We start from the raw sequence: 7,585 nt of genomic DNA on the forward strand, positions 1-7,585 counted from the left end.
AAAGTTTTATTTTAAATAACATTAAAAGACTATTAAAAATTTAAGAAAATATTTCATTTTTTAAATGCTTATAAAACTATTACCTTTAATGGTATTCTACAATGTTTGCATATATCGTCATCTTATGTGTTACCAATAAAGGGATGTGATATTGAATTTTATATGTTAAAAAAAAATAAGATTAATTTTAATATTGGGGAAACTCCCCCTTTCTCCATGATAAAATAATCATTACTAGACTTGCTTTTGAAAATATCGGATTTAAATTTCTTAAATCTTTCTATTAAGTGCACAAAACAATTTTATGATAAAACATCTTAAACATGACTGCTTGACTTGTATTCTTATAGAAATCATGAAATATAAAATCAGTACTTAATATATGTCCTTATTTCATTTTTGGGGGGTTTCTTTCTATTAATCGTTTGTGTTTCTTGTAATAAAATGTTAGATATCATGTGTTAACATGGTAGCCTACATTGTCAAGTGTAAGCTGATAAGGAAATGTTAATATTCTAGCTTAGATATAATAAATCTAAAAAGTTACGAAGGAATTTTTTTATAAGCTTATTGATACTGAAAATAAAATTCAGATTCTTTTCAATCATTTGATAGCTGTTATCTAAATCTTTTCCAGATTAATAAATCTCATTTAATGCTAGTCTTATTTACATTGGATTCAACAAGTTTTATTCTTTGACTTATCTGACTTGTGTAAAGAATTATAGATTTTTGATACTGATTTTTTTTAATTGTTACCTGGATGAAAATTGCATGGAGTATTTTTTTTATGGGTTGGAAATATCTCTATTTACTCAATATATGCACAATTAGTTTGTTACTTTTGATTTATTTTATAAATTCATTAGTTTCTTTTTCAAAGTATTTGGATTACATTCATGATCATAATTAAAACCATGCTCTGAAACTTGTATAAAATGACTATTTGAGTGAATACTAGTGTTTGTGATCTGGGAGTGTAAATTTTTGTTTTTTAAATCTAGATTTGTGTATTATATTTATTTTAATCGAAATTAATTTCAGAGGAAATATAAAATATATTTCAGTGTTAACTATGATTTGCAGCTTATGAAATACATTTTCTTTAAGCAAGTAAATATTTGTGAAGCTATTATTTGGGAAAAAAAATTTCATAAAGTACTATTAGATATAATTTCAGTAGCTTTAAAGCCATTCATCTCTCTTGCTAATCTACATTTTCACCTTTGATATTTAAAGGGTAAAGCAAAAATAAATTGTCTGTATCAGAGTGTCTTGGTGTTAATACTCAATTTCCAACTGATAACAATATGAATTATATCCTGCATAAATAGATTTGGTTAATTTTTAATGTTTTTTTATTTACTAATTTAATTATTTGAAAATATTTATATACATGCATATGTTATATTTATATCCTTAGCTGCTTAAAATTGTTACTTTCCTCATAGTTATCCAAAATTTTGAAATAGTCATTATCATTCCCAAAATGCCATGAAGAAAAATAGTAATTTTCTTAATGGATAAATAATGGCCTAACTTCTAAATATTTTATGAGATATGGGATTTTACTAATTATTATATATATTATCAGTGCTCTCTGCAACAAGGTAAATCCACAATATTGCACTCTGTACAAATGCTCAAATCATGCCTCCAGGACTGTTACTAATATAGATAGAAGGAAGCCAATCAACTCTTGATAAATTTCTTATGATAAATAGCTGTGATGCATTGGGTCTGAAAATTGTGTTGCCAGGCATTAATGTAAAATGACATATATAATTAAAAAATGATGAAGTAGTATAATTTATTCTGAAATTAAAAATTACATTAGATATATTATTAACTAGCCGCCTTTGGCGACCAGCCGGTTCGCCAATCTTAATGTTCGTTAAAATTTTAATAATTAAATATTTTATGCAATTTTTACTTTAATAGCTTCTTTATCAAAATATTTTAAAACTTTAAATTTTGATTATCATATAATTCATTCATAATATTATAAAGGCCTTCAGTCATAACGTAATATGTATCTCTCTCATTTTCTGTTAGCACCCGTAGAATTTATGCTTTAAATTAAAGTGGAAAGAATTAATCTTCAATTAATATAATAATATTTTTTACGGAAACAAAGCATTTTTTTTATAATCTGATTACTGAAAATAGAGTCACTCAGCGTTTAAACTTTATGGGCACTAAAGAATATCTTTTTTAATTTATGTAATATCTCAAGAGTTGGTCAACAAAATTTTCTTAGATTAATTAACAATGTTTAAATTTAAATGCATCAAACACTAAGAAAATAAAACGAATCGTTTAAAATAAACGGTTGAAAACAGGTTTTAAAAAAACTACTTAAAAAACGATGTACTTAAAACTATAAGCATATACAAAAATATATATAACTAACATAAATACAATTTACTTACAAAAGCATGCAACTAACCCAAAAGTAATTTAAATCATCCATTGATAACGGTTGTCATGGCAACAATCAGAACAGAATGCGCATGCGTGAATTTTCTTCGCCGGTTACGTAACGCAAATACGTGATTTTTTCTACGCCAGTTGGGGTAACGCTATGCGGATTAGAAATTTTTAATTTCCTTTATTCTGTTTTATTTTAATTCAAAAGTACTTCAGAATGAATCTGAAAGATCGATTCATTAACAATGTTTCATTTTAAATGCATCAAACATTAAGAAAATAAACAGAATCGATTGAAATAATCCGCCGAAAATTTTTAACCCTAGCCTCATGACTGTTGGGACAAAAAAAATGCTGAAGCATTTCTCGTTTGGCGGTGGGGAAAATTGGCGGTGGGGAAAATGGAAGATTTTTTTGGCGGAAAAGTTGGCGGTGGGGAAAATGGAAGATTTTTTTGGCGGGAAAGTTAGTTTTTAATTAATTAAAATTCTAATTAAAAATTCGAAAAAAGGAACCCCAGGTGCACATTCCCAACCTCCAAGGTATACATGTACCAAATTTGGTAGCTGTATGTCAAACGGTCTGGCCTGTAGAGCGCCAACACACACACACACATTGAGCTTTATTATAAGTATAGATAACAGTAAACATATTTATTAAAGTAAGAAATATCTAATATCATTACAAATTTGATTGAATTCAAAAATTTTTGGTGGGTATATAGCATGCTAATATTTTTGAATTGTATTATTTTGAGATTTTTTTTTTTAACCAAACTTAACAAGTTTGCTGTCATGATTGATGCTTGTGATGCAGACCACTATCTAATAAGATGCTTACTTATTTGTCCTCTTCTAATTGTATAAGAAAAGAAAATATCTAATTAGATAGTATGTATGAATCGCAGGTGATTCATGTGCTGAGCAATATGTTAAAACAAGGAGATATAAACTAAACACAAGTTTGTTTTACTCGCATCAAATTCTACTTGACTGAGAACTTTTGCTGTCATGCTAATGTGCGTAACACAGATTCAAATTGTTAAAGTGCTGACTATCTACCAGTTTCGATGTTTTTAAAGAATACTTCTTGCTATCTAAGACTAATAATCCAAAAATTCAGAAATATATTATGTGCTATTTTTGATAATAGTACAATTAAATTAATAATTTCTGCATCCAAATCATTTAATTTTTTTTTCAGTTGAAAACACCATATACGATTACAAATTTTCATCAAATAATGATCTTTCGTCTTTTATTGTGTACGTGAGTGACTATTAGTGTACAGATGACTTTATGAAATTCATAAAGGTTGTCATATGCTTTATTATGAAGCCTGTTTGATGCTAAAATCTTTAATACTCTGTGCAAGCGCTATGATGTTTACAGCTAATGTGATTGAAGTGTAGTTTAGTTTGCCCCCCGAGTTTGTCGGCAATGTGGCAACCCAACGAAGCGATCTGCTAGCAACCTTAATGCTCTTTTGTTTATTACTTTTTGCAATGGTTGAGTTGTACATGAACTGCAACTGTTTTATGAAAAATGTTAAATTAAAAATAATAATAAAAATTTTTTAATTCTCTTCTGTATTATAATTAAGATTCTTTACTACTAATAAGACTCTGCAATTTTATTTTTAAGGTGAATACGAACAAAAAATATTTATTCTTTTGCAATTTATAACTGTCGGTATGCGCTTTAAAAAATCGTCTGAATTCTTACTTTTAAGAAAACGTCTGCAATGGAATTCCTTGCAGTTCTCGTAATACTTTTTGTGCTCTGATGGTTCCCTTGATAATTTGTTATATCAGTAATTGTACAAGAATGGATGTCTGATGAATGGGAGGGCAGGAAGTACTTTGAACCTGCAGAATGGATGAAGGGTTTGTGGAATATATAAAGAGTTGATGAAGTTAGGAAAGGATGTTTGTATGTACTTTTTCTCTTATCCACACAATCCTTATGTTCAAAGAGCTAGCGAAGCTACTAAGTTCTCGCTGCTAGCTAAGCCGTAGGATGTTTTTTTTTTTTTTTTTTTTTTTTTTTCCCCAAGTTAAAAAATTCTGCCTGGTTCCTTCTTGAGATGCCGAAAGGCATCGCATGCTCTAAATTTTGCTCTTTACACAACAGACAGGCGCAGCCGGTTTGAAAAACTTCTTTATTTCAAAATTGTTAAGATAAGCAGCGATACTGATCCCAAAGGTTATCAAAAAATTAAAATAAAAATCTCAGATACAGATTAAATAAATCTCAAATAAAAATTTTAGTACTTAGCAGTAAAGATCATAATTTTAATGCAGAAAGTGGTAACCGTAACTATTTCGCAGAAGTGTTTATTTTGTCTGCCATCTTTATTGGCGACTTGGCATCCTTGCATATTGGAGCAAGGGGTACACTAAACTAAACTTTTACCGCTAACGTAACTAGGATTTATTAAGTTCTCATATTGCAAATGGTACCAGCTTTGTTGCGATACTGTTTTGTTTTTAATTTTGACAATCTTTAAAAAATATTTAAGTTTAATTTATAAGAATGCAATGCAATATCGTGATGAAAATCAAATTAATTTTTTATGATATATTCTTATGATATAAAACCTTTTGTTGTAATAAAATGCAGTTCATTTTCATCGATTCTCTAGAATTTTTTAATCCGATTTTTTTTCCCTCCGTTTTTTGAAATAAATTGACTTTTTTACGTAGGTTAGTTATGTTATTTCGATAGATCAAGTTTATAATCATGCTTTTAATTTGCCTTTCCCCTAGCATCAAGATAATCTTTTTTAGTTATTCGTTTATTACTAGCTTCATTTGACTGCCAGCTGTTGGCCGGGATTGATGATTGCTTAAATTTTCTTATGTACTTTCTCATAATGATTTCCTCAGCAAATTATTTTAAAACTACAAATTTTCATAGACATGTAACGTGTACTGTTTCAGAAGATTTACATAGTTTTGTTTATTGTGCTATATGTTATCCTAATTTTCTATCTTCCTTCCCTAAAATTTCAGCTTTAATTTCAAAAGAAAATGATTAAACTGTAATACAAAAACTTCTTTGTAGAAACTATTTAAAAATGGGTGCACTGTAAAAATTTTCCGTCATTGCATACTTTTAAAGTTTAACTTAATTGTTAGTATAAGAAAGTTTCAATAAAGTTTTTAAAAACTTTCTTAAACTGAAACCTTACTCATTATAGGAAAATGAGACAAATTTTCACACCATCATCATAGAAATGGTAAAAAAAAATCCCGGATGGAATTTATATTGTTGTAAAATAAATTAAAAATGTTTTTTAAATTGATTAAAAATGACAAAAAAAAATTGTACATCGATTAAAATGATTTGATTGAAAAAAAAATATTTTTTCAAATCTTAAGATGATGTAAAATTTATTTTTGTGCAATATATTAGACAGTTATGAGGGGAAAATGTAAATTTCATTTAATTTATTATTTAATTAAAATTTCAAAAATAATTCTAAGGTGCACATTTTCACTTTCCGTTTCTACCAAATTTGGTAGTTCTAGGTGGAACGCAGATGTTCCTATTCTTTTCTGAAACAATTTCCCTTTCCAAGAAAAGCATTTAAATGCCTTCTCGTCCATAATGTTTAATCATATACAAAATATTAAAATATTTTTGCCTCTGAACCCACTGCTGCCCCTATGGAAAGTTCCTTCGACCAAAGGGGACGTGATTGAGAATCTGTGGTATAAAGGTATGTCATGTAAAACGGTTAATCTTTATTGGTATTTGAGATAATATTAACTTTTTTGAATAAGTTATATAATGGAAATTTAAATTCTCTTTATATATCATCAAAAGAAAAAAAAATCGTCTTTGAATATCATTATTTTTAACACGTTTTTTTCTGCGTAAAAAATTTAGTTCAAATACCACACCAATGCCTTTTTGTAAGCTTTTTTCATTGCATGTGTTTAGCTAATTTATTTCTTGGTCTTTTGTAATAATTCTTTGAACTTAGTTACACTAAGTTATCGATTTAAAGTTAATTGATATGATTAAATTAATACAAATAATAAGATGTGCGACTCAGCTGACTGCTGAAGATGGCTAGTGTTTAATACAACAGAAACAAAGTAAAAGTAGAGGAACAGAAATTTAGCTCATCTCTTCAAAAAAAAATTTTCTTGCAAGATAAGTATCTTGTTCTCTGCTCATTAAAAAGAGGAATACCACATTTTCCTCCAACTGTGTTTGCCAAGCAAGAATATTTAGAAATCTGCTCAATAAAATTAAGGCCCTTTTTCACTAGAAAACACAATAACCAAGAGCAAATACATAAATCTAAGAAAGATGTGTGTAGTTCGTTTCCCCAAATGTTACTTTGACTATCAAATTATATTTCTTCTGCTCTTTTGTTAGAATTTTAGTGATCCAAGGAAGCCTTTTTTTTTTTTTTTTTAACTTTAGGAATGCTAGTTAGATTGAGTATCAGTTTTATGATAATAAAATGCGGCTTAAAATTTAAAAAAAAAAAAAAGCATATCGTTTAGTTTCATACCTTTAAAGCAAAGAGAAGTAGCATCTCTTCCGTCTCGCTGCAAGACACCGACAATCATAAAAAATCTAAGAGTTCATTGTGACCAAGCCTTGCACAGAAGAGGTTATGTGTTTTGTGGCAAAAGGTAATTTCTTGCTAGTTTGCTTGCTTATTTTCTAAAGGAAAAGGAAAATCTCGCAGTTTTCTGCTAAAGTATGTTCTTCCCTTTCACATTCTTTCTTTCTCACACCATACTGAGGGCCCATATTGTCTTATATTGTAAGGGGGAAATTGCGGCCGAAGAACCTGGCCAGTCCGTCACTGATAAATGGTGCTTTTGCGATAGGTTTGATGGCAACAAAATGCAAAAGTGTCCAATAATAATTTTATGATCTGTAAAATGTTCCTTAAGTAATAATTTCATATATGTACCAATATCAGATGAAATCTTATTGCTCATAAAAGTTGCTTAAAATGCCATGTTATTGGAGATTGCATAAAATGAATCTTCTTAACATGGGTAGTAATTATGGTTCATACTATGAGCTTTACCTCAAACTACTTTTGAAGTGGCTCGGATATGAAACTTGATTGACTTTGACCATTGACTTTGAGTGAATACACTACATTAGGATTTTTTTCCCCG

Source organism: Argiope bruennichi, chromosome X2 (genome assembly GCF_947563725.1).
Source record: "Argiope bruennichi chromosome X2, qqArgBrue1.1, whole genome shotgun sequence".
NCBI lineage: Eukaryota > Metazoa > Arthropoda > Arachnida > Araneae > Araneidae > Argiope > Argiope bruennichi.